The sequence below is a fragment of the Uloborus diversus genome, chromosome 3, assembly GCF_026930045.1.
Source record: "Uloborus diversus isolate 005 chromosome 3, Udiv.v.3.1, whole genome shotgun sequence".
NCBI classification, from domain to species: Eukaryota; Metazoa; Arthropoda; class Arachnida; order Araneae; family Uloboridae; genus Uloborus; species Uloborus diversus.
The window spans coordinates 139,598,341-139,613,085 of NC_072733.1; the positions used below are offsets into that span (position 1 = coordinate 139,598,341).

The window sequence follows — 14,745 nt, forward strand, 5'->3', positions numbered from 1 at the left end:
ATCCCTATTATTTCGAATTGCAACCTTAGTGAAGTATTTCATTCATCATTAAAATTGTCTCTTGTATAAATTATGTACATTGTATTAATCGTACATGTTTATCGTTGTTAAATTATGTTTTATTTTACCCAAGGGAGAGCAAAATGTGCCGTGTTTATTAAAAATTGCTTAATCGCTCAAAACAAATAAGAAATCTTGTATTTTTGCAACAATTAAGGCGGGAATATTTTGTGTGAATATTCAAACTTTTTCTCTTGTCTAATTTATGACCGAAGAACTGTCCTCATTCCCGCTGTTATTACCCAAGTTCCCGATTAAACATTCAAATTCGTGCATCTGAATGTTGAGTAGCTCCATTCCCAAAATGCTTATTTACATAACAATTAAGCTCTTATATTAAAAGACGTACGGGTTTTATTGAACATGTACAAGATGCTTGAATGCTTTAGCGAGACAGATTTGCTGTCGCTGTTAGAATAAATTTTATTTATCAAACAAAACGTGTACATCATAATAAAAAGAATATTTCTTTCAACTGTTTAGTTTGTGTAGAATAAAAAATCTAGTCGTTCCAAACATTTCATTTTTTGTTGAAATTTTATGTACTTATGAGTTTTATACTTGCACAAGGCTGTAGTTTGGCATTTCGATTGTTATGAAGATGTGCCTCCAAAAGAAAATTGAATGTAATCAAATAAATGTGCAATAAATGTTTAAGTGAGAAATTTTATAAAAAAAAGTTTGGCTCATGTAAAATTAGAAATGAAATACTTTTGAATAAAGAATTTATATCTTAATTCTTTTTAAAGTCATGATTATAGTATATACAGTATTGACCATTAAAAAACTTAGCATTTAGCGTGAAAATTGAGGAGTGAAAAACTTATAGATGGTAATTTGGATGTCATTTAACAAAGTTTTTAATCAAAAAATTCTAAATGATTAACTTAAATGATTTAAACATCTGTTAAATATTTAAATAGTTATAACATCGGTGTAATCCATGTAAACTCTAGAATAATCGTTGAAAGAATTAAACAGCTACAAAGAACCCATAATACTTTCAGGAACTTTCTCCTTTTCTTAACTCTTCCTTTTAAAGTTTAACTTTTCTCTCACAAGAATCGAAGCTGCTCTTTTCACATAAAATTCAACCCCTTTATCTTTGAAATAAAAGATTCAGCATTTGATTGGCATTGGTTAAATTTATTCCTAATTCACATTTTTCAAAAAATATCGATGCGGGTTGATCGATAAAACCCTTTTAAATCTTCATTATTAGTTGCTCAAAACGTTTCACCCGTTTCGTTTGCTTTAAATAAAACATTTTGAACATTATGGAGTTTAAACTCTTTCATAAGTGTAAAGAAACAAATAATTTAAAGCATTTATCGAAACATCATTTCCCTCGAGAGAAAAAAAAATCTATAATTACCTAGGAGCAGATTGTGATGCATTAAATTTATTAAATGTTCGTTGGAATTGGAATGTAGTGAAGCTTAATGCTTAAAAAATGACTGAATATTTTTTATGCGAAAATAAATGGATTTTATTGCATCGTAGTTTGAATCATTATAATTGGTGCTTAAAAAGTAAAATTCTTCAAGGACGAATTTCAAACAATATTAAAATTCAACCGTGAGCCAAATAATATTTTAAGGATTTTTGGACCTAACTTTCACGGTCTTAAAAGGAAAACCCTGATGTCTCAAAATAAATTCATGACTTTTCAATCAATGCAATGATTTTTACTATAGCCCTGTAAGTAAATGTACATGTTTAATCTCTGAAAACTCCTTCTCTTCTTAATCCATTGTACCTCGTTGTTCTATTTAAAGGACATCTGAAGGTTTAATTAACCCTAAAAATAGCATTCTTCTCAAAGTTAAGAAAAATAAATAAATTGGGATAAAATGAGTTAATTTGGAAAATGATGTAGGAAATAGACCTAATGAATGTAGATCATTTTTGTGAAAAACAAGTCCCCAAAAATATGAAAGCGATAAAGAATTTTGAACGTTATAAAAATGATTGTTACGGAAGAGTCATAAAGAAGTGACAGAAATTATAAAACACTTCTTCAAACAATTAAATAAATATTAAGCTCTCAAATTATTAGTTTACTACTCAAATATCCATTTACGATACTCTTTAGATTTTATTTGAATTCTTGACTTCGAAAAATTGAATAAGATTTACTTTTTGGCTACTTCAAGTAAAAATCAGTGCACCCAGTTGTAAAATCAGCTGTTCCCCAAATCGCAAAAAGACTACCGACTATGTCTTTGACTGTCATGACATGGCTGTCGGTATATTGTCTGTAGTTCTGCCCTGGCTAAAAGGTGATAACTTATACTGCTAAGTAGTGCAACTGGAGCAAAAAAGTGAATAAATTAAAAAAAATATTAATTGCGTGATCTTAAGTTTTCTTCCCTAATTCTTTTAAATTGTATGGGCCCAATCTTTGGTTTTGCGAAAAATTCAATCGAGAGCCTTGCTTGGTGGACATAGTAACGACCAATTACTCTCTTTTCAGCATTCTGACTTGGAAATAATTTTGCGGATAAAACTATCCCACGGGACGCTTTAGTTTCAGATTTTTTGTTCTCCACGTTTTGATGTTGGCATTTACTGTAATCCTGCCCTTTTAAAGCAAAACAACTATGTTGTTCAATTTCATATGGATTTCAATAATATTCATAAGTTACTGATAATGCATGTATTTTCTTACTGTTTTCACGTACCTTTTTACGATTTTTGCTTCCTCTATTACTATGCAATTTCATAAAAATATTTCACATTTAATTTATCAGGCTCAACTTAACACTTGGATTAGCGTTCCTCGTGTATACTGTTTAAGATTAATCAAGAAAAGCTATACATTATTCATTTACTTTCTCCGTTCCTCGTCGTAAGTGAAGTTGAATATATGATACTTGCTCTTCATCATCATATTTTAACTCTATTTTATATTCTCTTTTACATTTTATAGCGATTCGTATATTCAAGTTTTCCCTCCTATTTATTTCCACTTTCTGGTATTTTTCTATTTGAAACGCCTTTGTTTCGGTAGACCACACTAATACTGTTAATACTGCTTTTGGTTTGGATATTTTCACGTTTAAAGCGCATACACACACACACAAATATATATATATATATATATATATATATATATATATATATATATATATATATATATATATATATATGCACACACACATACAGATCTATTCATAATTCTCCCTGTATTTCGAAGCGAAATAGTGAAAAAACTAAGACATGCAGCAAAAAAAAAAAGCGTAAAGCGTTTTAAAGAATACAGAAACAATTCACGTTTTACTTACGCATCCTTATTTTTGTTTTTCAATGAGTAAACCCTAGGTCACATGTCATACATCAATGCGATAATTAAATTCCTGCCACCTTCTAATATTACCAACGTGTTTTCCTTGGATAACATTTTTTGTGGGAGTATGTAAAAGACCAGGTTTTCGTATTTCTTTTGCCGCGTGATTTAGCAAACTGCATGAATGGATAACACGTGCTGTCAATAACTTTGATATTATTATGAGAAAAGTGTGGCAGGAACTGAACTAGTGCAATGATGTACGTCGTGTAACCAAGGGCTCGCATATAAAATGCACGTAAAATTTGTAAATAAAACTTGAATTGTTTCTGTATTCTTTCAAAATGTTCTTTGTTCAATTTATTTTGTTGTATATTTTTCTTATAGTGTTTCGAAACTCCGAAGAGAATTATAAGATTATATATATATATATATATATATATATATATATATATATATATATATATATATATATATATATATATATATAATAGTGTGTGCATTTGAGAATGATAAATAAAAATCGAGTGAGGTTGCCGGTGGTGCAAAGGAAGTTACTTGGGACTGAGTATGATAGTAATTCGAGTGTCACGTGATTGAATTACGTCCCTGAAGCTTATATAGTTTTAACTGAAAGGAGGTTGACATTTGATGACTTTCAATACTAAAGCTCACATCCTTTTACGGAGACGAATAGATGTTGTATAACCTATAACAAGTGTATAATTTATTTTGTATGTTTTTGTGTGTTATAGCTTATCACATTCATTTACCACACAAGTTTGTGTTCTTACTTGAAGTTATCTCGCTCAATAAAACATTAAAAACGTTCTGGTTAAATCTCCAGAACTCGCGTGAAAAGGAATGACTAAGGACTAGTCATGTCACTCATACCACATATTTCCTGAAAAAATGTTTTTTTGCTAAAAGTATTTCATTTTTGTTCCAAACACCTCATGTTAATCAAAATAATAATATTTTTTGAAACAAATATTTGAAAGCGAAAAACATTTTTTCTTCTTGTGTGGGGGAGAAAATTTTGATCACGACGTGAGTTCTGGTGGATCAACTTTGATTCAATACATTTCTAAAAATAATTACACATCTTTGAACGAGTTTTCTAAATGGTTTGAGTCCCCCCCCTTAAAAACACGCCGTGGTTGAATATTCAACGAGATACGCCTTCAGCTGTAGCCGTGAAAACCGAGGGAAAAGCATTCAATCCAACAACTCTCCGTCCTTTTCTGCGCTTATAAAAATGTGTTGCGACATTATCGGAAGAGTGATGTTTTCTCGGGAACTCAGGAAATCAGAAGCCGATAGATACCGGAAACGATATGAATAAGCCATGTTTGCTATTTGAGCAGTAAGATGCAGGTTGTCTTTTCCTCTTCACTCTTTCTGGATGTCAGGACACTAGACAATTGCTGTATCATGTTCCCTATTGGGAGATGCGATTTGTTTTCTCATTTTATTGTTAATCGCCTAAGGCGACCGGCTGGTTTGTCATTAATGATTATTTTGTCTGTTATACTATGCATCAAACAACCATCAAAACTTAAAGAAATTTCGAGTAACTAGTTGCGTACTAATAGTAATATAATATCAATCTAATGGTACAAATATTAATGTAAAATTAAGTTAACAGATCTGATTCTAATTTAATATATACTAATTGAATAATAATTTAATGATGCTAATTCCAATAAAAAGGATACTAAAATAATAATTTAATGGTTCTAACTCTAATTTAAGAGGTACTAATTTAGTAATAATTTAATGGTACTAACTCTAATGTAATGGATTCAGATAAAATATTAATTTAAGTGGCTAAGGTGATGAAAAATTAACTAAATGGTTAAAGTCTGTATTTAAACTGAGCTCGACGTTTTTACATAAATGTTAAAACTGAAATTCTTAAAGGCAAAGAAATTTGATTTGCTTCCGGTATAGTTCCAAAACCGCATAAAACTGTTCTAATACAGAATTCCGGCCAAACACAAAGTACAAAACTTTGTCTAATACGAAATTCCGATTTTTTAAGGATAAAATTGAATCAACAAAATCATTTTCTTATATTTCTTTATGAGCCATCTTTCCTCACGAGAATATTTTTGATTGTGCAAACATGTATATAACATAAATAACATGAATAATTTTGATAATTCACTGCATTCTTCTAGCTTCAACAGTGATCTCTCTGTGCATTTTCCGAATTCAAACTTAAATGTATAAAAAATAATTATTTAAACAAATACTGGGAAAAAACATTTAGCTTCAAGCTTGGATCGCTTCCAGCATCTTTCAGAAACTGCTAACATAACTTAATGATGAGACATAAAGCTTACTCTCTTGCACACATATTCAACCATTTAATGAAGTGGTGGTCATTACCTATCCTAACGAACTTTTGATACCAAACAATTTTAAGCAAAAATTGATAAGAGTAATATCATACCATTGAAAAATCATCTACAAATGATAATGAATTGACTATTCATATGAAGTTTTTTAAGAGCACTTTGAATTATTCTGCATATATATATTAGTCCCTTCTCTTAGCTGAAAATAAGCTTTTAATTGACTGGAAAATAGCTCCTTTAAACGTATTTGACGCATTTTAAACAGGATAATGAATGTTTTTTTTTTATCTTTTAAGTGTTTGTTAATTACGCTAACAGACCACATTTTCTTTATAATCTTCGTTCTGAACGCTGAGGAGAGGTCTAAAAACTTTCACTCTCAATACAGGGTGTATTCGATGAACATCCAATACAATAACATGTGTGAAATGATGCAGTATTTTATCGCATTGAAAACTTTATGGTTTCTTTTGCTTTGTTTCTTTTTTTTTTTGTGTTGAATTATTAACTTTGGGCCCGTATGGACATTTTGTCTGACATAAATCTCTTTTCAGAGGAGGCGGGAGAAGGGGACTTAGTATTTTCAAACTTTGGTTTGGTAAGTACTTTAGTTTTTTAATGTTATTTCTAATTTGATTAAAGTTTTAGAAGAACGAGTAAACTATAAAATTCATAGAAGTGGAAGAAAATGGTACGTATTCCCCTTAAATGAAGCTACGAAACTAGTCATAGAAATATAGTGGGATGTTTCACTATAACTTGATTTTTACGTAATGAAATTCAGCTTTAAAAAAAAATCTAACGCTTTTAACAATACCCATGACATTTTCTTAGTAACGTTGGTTTTCTAGACGTTAATCAACTTTCAATAATAAAAGAAAAATATCCACACACTCATGATAAACCGCGCAAACCTTGTCATCAATATCACAAAGTTTTCTTTCAATGCATGTTATTAAGGTTTGGAACCAAAATGTTCTTGTCCAGCTTTTTCGGGGGAGAAGGATCGTGCATTTTCGAATTAAATTATTCCCTCAAAATGTTTTAGGAAAGAGGGGGGGGGGATGGATAAGGCCGTAGCCAGGATTTTGCTTCGGGGGGAGGGAGTTCAAAAATTTTAGACAAAAAAGCATTTTTGAAGCATATTGCATATTGGTAGACATATCTCAGAGGGGTGGGGGGGGGGATGGCAACAAAGCAAAATGAAACATTTTTTGGAAGAAGACGTGGGAAAGGTTAGGCGGTATTATTAGTTGATTTATGGATTTTGTTTCTTTTGAACAATAATTTTACTGAATTAGAGAGAGTTAAAGTTACTTTATCAAGATGCGAGAAAATGTTTACTCAAATAATCTAAGTTACTTAATATAATATTGTTTAATCAAAACTTAATAATGTACAAGTTTTATTGGTTCAGAAAAAGATGTGTAGTGGTCGTAAATGTCGCAATTGCGAAAGATACCAAGGTCATAAGGAACATGAAATAGTAATTTATACCACCAATCATTTACATGAGCTCTGAGGGTCAGGAGTGCCCAAATGATTGTAAGGGAGAAGCAGACCTAGGAGTATTTTTAATATTTTGAAATGCATTCCAAACTGACACTGGGTTCGATATCTCAATTTAGACGCAATTTCAAAAGACATTTTTACTAAACGCAATTCTGGCTATATTTGGCAGTAACACAAGGGAAAGGATTTGGTTTGCGGACGCTCTCCGGGAAATTTTTGAAAACTTAAAACCGCATTTGGGAAATTTTGTTATTGAAGTTGTAAAAACGCAATTTTGGGATACATGTTGACATGTTAGAGGAGGATGTGGTTGCTCTAACTCGGATTTTTTTTAAAAGTTATAAGACCTATACGCTTGATGACGCTGGGAGTTCTCAAATTGGGAGAAGGTGAGTTCACAAATTTTTGACAACAAGACTAAAAACGCTACTACAAATTTTCTTCCGGTGATTTTATAACGAGAAGGAGAATAAAATTTAGGAGTTTTCCCTTCTTAAAACACAATTTAAAGTTCTCTTTGGTAGTGTTAAACAAGGAAAAGAGGTTCTCCAGGGAAAACTGTTTGGAATCAAAGTCCAAGAAATATGATTTTCTATTTTGTTTGGTACGACGGCATAAGGAGCAGGTAAGTGGTTGCTGTCCTCCCGTAAAGCTTCGAAATCAAAATTCTGTAAGTGCACCTTTTGTGATCTTAGGGAGGATAGCAGGGATCGGGGACTATGACCCGAAAATTTTTCAAAATCAAGGGCCTAAAAACGCAATTTTGAACTCTTTTTGGTTTTTTCAAAAGAGTTAAAACCCTCTTTTGCACCACCAGTAAGTGTTTTTATTGCAACACTTGACCTCTTAGTCAAAAATTCCTGCCGCGGCATGATCCAACTCTCAGGGCCATTCTGAAGTCGAAAAATGAATGGAAGGTATATGAAATTGAAGATCTCTTTTTTATATCACATGTGTCTTAAATACAGGGGCTTCTCGCTTCTCCCCCAGATAGTTTAAGAATTTATAGTTTGAAAAGGCATTTTTGACGATCTTTGCCAATGTTAGAGGGAGAAGAGGTTTGAGGTTGCTTCCCCGTCCACTTTTCGAAACTGCAATTGTTATATCTTTAATTATGTTAATAAAATCAATTCGGGAGCTCGCCAACGAAATTTTTAAAATTGTAGCTCTAAAAACGCAGTTTTCGAAGATTTTTGGTGATGTTAAGGGAAGGAGAGATTCAACGGTCCAACCCAAGAAATTTTCGGAATTTGTAGTTTTTAAAATGCATTTTAGACAATCATTGGTAGTAAAGAGGGGGGGGGGAGGTTTAGGGGCGCTCCCCCGATCCTTCTTTGAATTTAAATCTTTCAAAATGCAATTGTTGATTGAGATATTATGCTGTGTAGGAAAGGGGAGCTCGGGGCTCTTCCCCGAAATTTTTTTAAATTGCAGTTGCAAAAACGCAGTTTTAGACTATCTTTGGGTAATGTTTGAGGAAAGAGAGATTGGGGTCAATCTCTGGGAATTTTTTGAAATTGAAATCTTCAAAACACAACTGTGATACCATCTTTAGTAACGTTAAGGGGACTGGTAATCTTTGCCCATTGAAGCTCTAAAAATGTAATTTTGGTTGACTTTCAATGATGTTAGAGGGAAGAGTTTTTGGAAGCTCCTCTCCAGAAAAATTTCAAAATTTAAGCCCTGAGAACTAAATTTAAAACAATCGTTAATTATGTTGGGGAGAGAGAGGGGGGAGGGTGCTAAGAGACATTCTGTTGAATTTTTTTTTAGATTAGCTTTTAAAAAGGCAGAATTTAGAGGATCTTCGGTACTGTTTGTGGGAGGATAGGTTTGGGGTTCACTTTTCGGTAATTTTCGGCGGCACTCCCCCAGAATTTTTTTCAGAATTGAAGCCCTAAAAGCGAAAGTTTAAACGATCTTTGGTAATATGGGGGGGGGGGGTGCTCGGGGACAATTCGAATTTTTGAGTTGAAGACCAAAAAACGAAATTTTTGGCAATTTTTTACAGCATGTGAAACTTCGAAAATTTCGGGGAGAGGGGGGGTTCTGACCCTCACCCCCTCGTTGGATACGGCCTTGGGGGTGGGAGCAGACGAAACACATATTTCCCACTTGCCAATTTATCAAAAAGATTATATGAATTAATATATTTTTGGCTTTTTTTTTTCTTTTTCGGAGGTATTTTCACCCGACTCTTACATACTGCCGTGTGCAGGTACACGGCAGTATCTTCAGAAATGAGTTTTCGAGATATTTGCAGAAATGTGTGGTGGATTCAATACTAACAGTAGGAAAACGTTGAAATTAGACGGTGTTTTCGCGCCTTTTTTTCAGCGGAAACCAAATAAGCCAGCTTGTACAATAAAGATAACGTACATTAGATGACGAAAATGAAAAAAATGAAAAAAAATAAAAATTAAAAATTGGCAGTTACTGCCATTTACCTGCACATGGCAGCATATACTTCTCTTTATCCCTTTCTTTCTTATGACTTTCACTGAAAAATTGTTGAGAAAGTATGATCAAAGTACCTCTGTTATCCCCACTAAAAAGGATCTTAAAATTTTCTCTAGAAAGTGCCGCTTTCTTGAGAAATTCTGCAGAAATCTGAAGATATTTTTAAGATTTTGTTTTGCCTCAAAAATATCTGAAGAATTTTTTGAACCATTTTAGAGTCATTCACAGCTTGTTAAATTTGTCTCAAGAATTTCTACACAAATTCAAAAACAATTTGGCGCTAAAGTAAAATCTGAAAAAAATCTGCAGATACCATTAACATCGAACGAACAACGATTTTTGCGATTTTCTTTTTCGAAATTTTAAAGTTTTTTTTTTTTTTTGAAAATTCATTTTATAAATGTTGTGCGAAGATCCTTTGATGCTCAAGAATTCAGAGGGGGATTCCTCTCATTCCTATAGTTGGGGGGGGGGGAGTGTCGATTATCCCCCCCCCCATTGAAAAAGGTTTTTCTTATTCAAATTCAGTTTTCATCGGATCTAAAGGGATTTTGGCACCAAGGTCCTTTGATCAGGAGGAGCTCATATTGGTGTTTTTGCTCCCTGTAGGGGGTCGACCCCCATGGGGGGGGGCTTATAAAAATTCAGTTTACATCGGATCTTTGCTAAATTTGAACAGAGGTCGTTCAATGCTCAGAAATTTACGCAAGGGGAATCTCGACTTGTGTGGGAGGGGGGGACCCTTAATGAGGGGGGGCGACCCCCCTCATTGAGATGTCTTCTTTGTACAATATCTGTTTTCGTCGGATCTTTCACAAATTTGACACAGAAAATCCTTTGATCAGTAAGAACTCGCATAGGTGGATTTTCGCCCATATGTGGGGGGCGGGGGGGGGGGTCGCCCCCATGGAGTTTTTTTAATACTAATCCACAGTTTGGCATCGGATCATTGCTAAATATGAAACAGGCTCTTAATGCTCAGGAGTTTACATGAGGGGTTTTCACCCCTTTGCGATGGGGGGGGGGGGATAGACCCTCCAGGGCGTTTCGCCAGAAAATCTGTGAAACAGAATGTTGATACTTTTTTCTTTTTTTTTACAATGACTGAAATTTTGAGATTCTAAAAAAAAAGTAAGAAATCCAAAGTTATATAAATTTAAATTTTGAGTCATAAAATAGCTCTTTGGGAAATTTTACACTTTTTTTCTTTTATTAAATGTTGATGTCGAATGGAGTTTTTCGATGTTAAAGAAATTATTGTGAACATAGGCGTCCTTTAGTTTTTAAGTATATAATCTGTGATAGTACAATGCAATTTTGATGTTTTTGAAGATTTAAACTAGAAATTTGCAAATACTTATGTATCTTTATCAAGTATTTATTTAAATTATTTTTTTATAACTGATATCATAATTTTGATTTTTACTTTTTGAATTAAAATTATACTAATTTGAACACATATTTCTACATTGTTATCCATAAAAACAAGATACGATTGACATAAAAGAACCAATCTATAAATGAAATTAACTGTTTGATTGCGCAATAACTTTCCTGTCCTACTGCAAAATCTAGAGTCCAACAAAATCTAAGCAATTCACGACAATGAAAATTAATACAACACTAGTTCGTATTCTGATAGTTTGTCCGAAAATGCTGCATTTTTTTTCTTTTTTAATTCGTTCACTTTTTTTCATATTTTTTTTTTTGCTCCATACTAATCAGTTTCGGGCTTGAAGTGAAGAGAACTTGCTTGTAGCTTTACCGGCGACCGGCGATTTGTTTACGTGTTTGCCTCTTCCATGCTTTCGCTCATTCAATTTTTGTTTCGCTATTATTATAATTTTCAGCTTTATTTTGTCTTTAAACTGCTTTTGCTCATATTAATTGAATTACGGGTTTTTTTTTTCCTACAGGGTTTTTGTTGTCATGTGATTTCTTTACTATCGTATATCGCCAAATCGCTGGGCTTGTTAACGTGAAACACGTGCTTTAATTGCTAGTTAATTCTTTAGATATATACTTAATTGTCAGCTTCGTTATTTCGTTGTTTTTGTTTGAATGCAAATTGAGTCTTTGATGTCCCTACTGTGCTTTAATTTTCATATTAATGTGAGGGGGAAAAAATCACTTTTGTTCATGTGCAGCTTTTATTGCGTATTTTGGCAGTTGAAACATAGTTCGTTTTATTTGATATGTTCGGGTTTTTTCTTTTTACTTTTATTATGATTATTTTTATTTATTGCGTTATTTGCACGAAATTGAAACTACAGTTGATTGTGAGTAACTTAATGCATAGAAGTAACCTAAAGAAAAACGAATTTCACATAATAACACTCAAATATCAAATGTATAGTTAAAAATAAATTGAGCAATGTGCAAGTAGAAAAGCATGGGAAGATAGCCGCATGTTACTTGACTATATAGTGAAAAATGTAAATGAAAACTTGAATGTAAGTAAAAAATTTCTAATTAATAAGTAACCCGAAATTAAGAACAAAGCGGAGAAGGAGTGAAAGCGTAGCAAGGCAGACGTATATACCATAGCTGAAGCATTTATTATCAGGACGGTCCCCCTTGCCAGAAACCTATTGCATACGTCTTTCATTTTTTGTCAATAAGTATAAAAAATAGCTTAAATTAGAGACATACTGAGAACTCGGTACTTCGGCTTACTTGGACAATTTGCGGAATACTCGGTACTCGGCCAAATTTTGATGAGGTACTCGGCCAATACCGAGTAGTTGTAAACAATTGAATATTGTTCAAACCGGATTTTACAGTTAATAAAAAAGTGCAAGCATATAAAATGCCGCAATCATTTACAATTTAGACTTACAAGTAAAATTCAAATTTTGAGAATAATGATGTCTGTTATGCTTCAATGGAGTAAATCTTATATTTTAAAGCCCCAAAAGTGATAAAACTTAATGATTAAAAATGGGGACAAAAAAGGTAAGTACAGAAAATGTGAAATGTTTATATTATTAAATAGATTTTTGCCATTTCCAAAATTATTTATAAGAAGTATAAAAATACCTTTTCTTAAAAAATAAAACAACGTCAAAAGCACGAATGTGCAGGAACACTGCAAACACGTGTTTTGGCATTAAAAGGAATGCTTTTTTCAATGCATAAAATGTGAGCTTACGAATTTAAAGACATCCGACAAATATCCAATTTTTTTTTACATTAATATTCTCGCATTTTATGCACTGAAAAAGGTGTTCCTTGTAATACAGAAACACTTGTCTTGATGGCTCGTGGCTTAATTTGGCGGGTGGGGCCCGCTGTTATCAGGGGCACCCCGATGGAAGTCATTGTGGCCTCCCAAAATATTCTTTATTTGGCAAATTTGGAGTCCATATAGCTGTTTAGGCCTAGAGTATCTTCTAATTATATTTAAGTAGGTGCATGCTCATTTTTTATCATTTGGTAAAGTTCGGAGTTTCATTTTGTGAAGTGACAACTTAACCACCGCTCCTCCTAAAAGTTTTAGTTCGGGTTGCCTCTGACAATTGTATAAAGTTTTCACAAAAAAAAAAGGAAAACGGATAAAATGAAGAGAACTAAGGTGGGGGTGCCAAATAATAGGGCAATGAAGACCAATGAGACCCCCCCCCCTTTTTCCCATGCAGGATAGCAAAAATTAGATTGTGACTGGGATCATGCAGCAGCACTAACTTTCACTTTAACATGCTTCGTTTATATCAAATTACGAAACTGGTAACTAATTTTTCTAGAAACACGCAGTTTACTTAATTACCAATACGTTATTTTTATAAGAAAATTAAATTACTTTTAATTTTAGTTGAGTAATAATTTAGGTTTGTTCAGTGCTAGAATACTCTAGCGTAGTAGAGGCATGAAAATAAGCCCAACACGATTAAGACTTATTACTTTAACCAAATATCTAGCTTGAAAGAAAATTGAAAAAAATCACACTCATTGAAGACTATTTTAGGAACAGCTTTTAATTCCAAAAAATAGTCTTAACTCTTATTATACTATCCCGACACTGAAAACCAACCGAACCTAAATTCAAACTGAAACTTAAAAAATGACAAACGCCTTTTCGAAAATAAAATCTCTGTTCAGAAATTTCGAGAATGCGCACTTGGTTCCATAAAGAAAAATAAAGAAATTAAAATGGGCATCCCATGCAATGAAATGAGTGGGAACCCAAAATATTGTGAACCCCAATACCTGATAGTAACAGCCGTTTAAGATTAAAGGAAAGGAAAAAATAGATTAAATCAAAACAGAGAGAGAGAACTTTTCCTTTCCCCGTGGGGTAGGCTCCGAAATTTCTGCCCTTTGCCTCTCTGAAACATTGTATAAGCAATGCGAGACAAGACACATTCCCCCCACTGCTTCTACTATTGCTATGGGATGAAGATATTTTTCGAAAGAGAGGAAGGGAGCCGGCCCATACACATCGTTCGGGGTAACGTCGCTTGCCGTTTTCGTAATGCTCGCGGTTGGTTAAGTTGTGGGCCGTTGTTGAAATGGCCTGAAGGATCATTCTTAAAGCGCTTTTGCTAGTCAACAGAAAAGGAACACTTTTTTCTTATATTAGTGATTAGCAGAGTGCTAGAAATTTAAAATCAGTTTCATGCCTGATTTTATTTAAAACTGAAACACAAAAAGACATTTTTATATAATCTAACTATGCACAATTTATCCGGGTGGGCTCGGCCCATAGTGACGAGCCGTCACTGACGTGTCTGCAGTGCTCTTGCACGTTTGCTTTTAACGTTGTTTCATTTGCTTTAAAATATTATTTGTTTGCCAGACTAGAAGTATAGATTGATATGCTTGGTTTTAATTCCAACTTGATTAATCCTACCTTTAATGTATTTTTTTTATTTTTACTTTAAAAAATGCATAATTAAATTTCAGCTGGAATTTTGTTTTAAAAACTTATTTGGACATGGAGGTCTATACTATTATTCCAATCAGTTCATAATTCGTCATGTGTGTGTCAGTGGTATTTCTTAAAACACAATTGGAACTGGGTACTCCAATCCAATCTCTAATTAATGAATAATTAATCAAACT

At 32.9% G+C, this 14,745-nt stretch overlaps 1 protein-coding gene across 2 annotated transcripts in view; it reads left to right on the top strand.

The window, feature by feature from the left end:
- Positions 1-14,745, top strand: part of LOC129218113 (zinc transporter ZIP3-like) — a 116,549-nt gene that overhangs the window by 17,788 nt on the left and 84,016 nt on the right. Inside the window, exon 2 of one of the 2 annotated variants that reach the window (XM_054852309.1) lies at positions 6,267-6,310. The exons of the other annotated variant lie outside the window; for it this stretch is intronic. The gene's annotated coding sequence lies outside the window, so the exon portion shown is untranslated. The remainder of the gene's footprint in view (positions 1-6,266; positions 6,311-14,745) is intronic. 2 annotated transcript variants of the gene reach the window in all.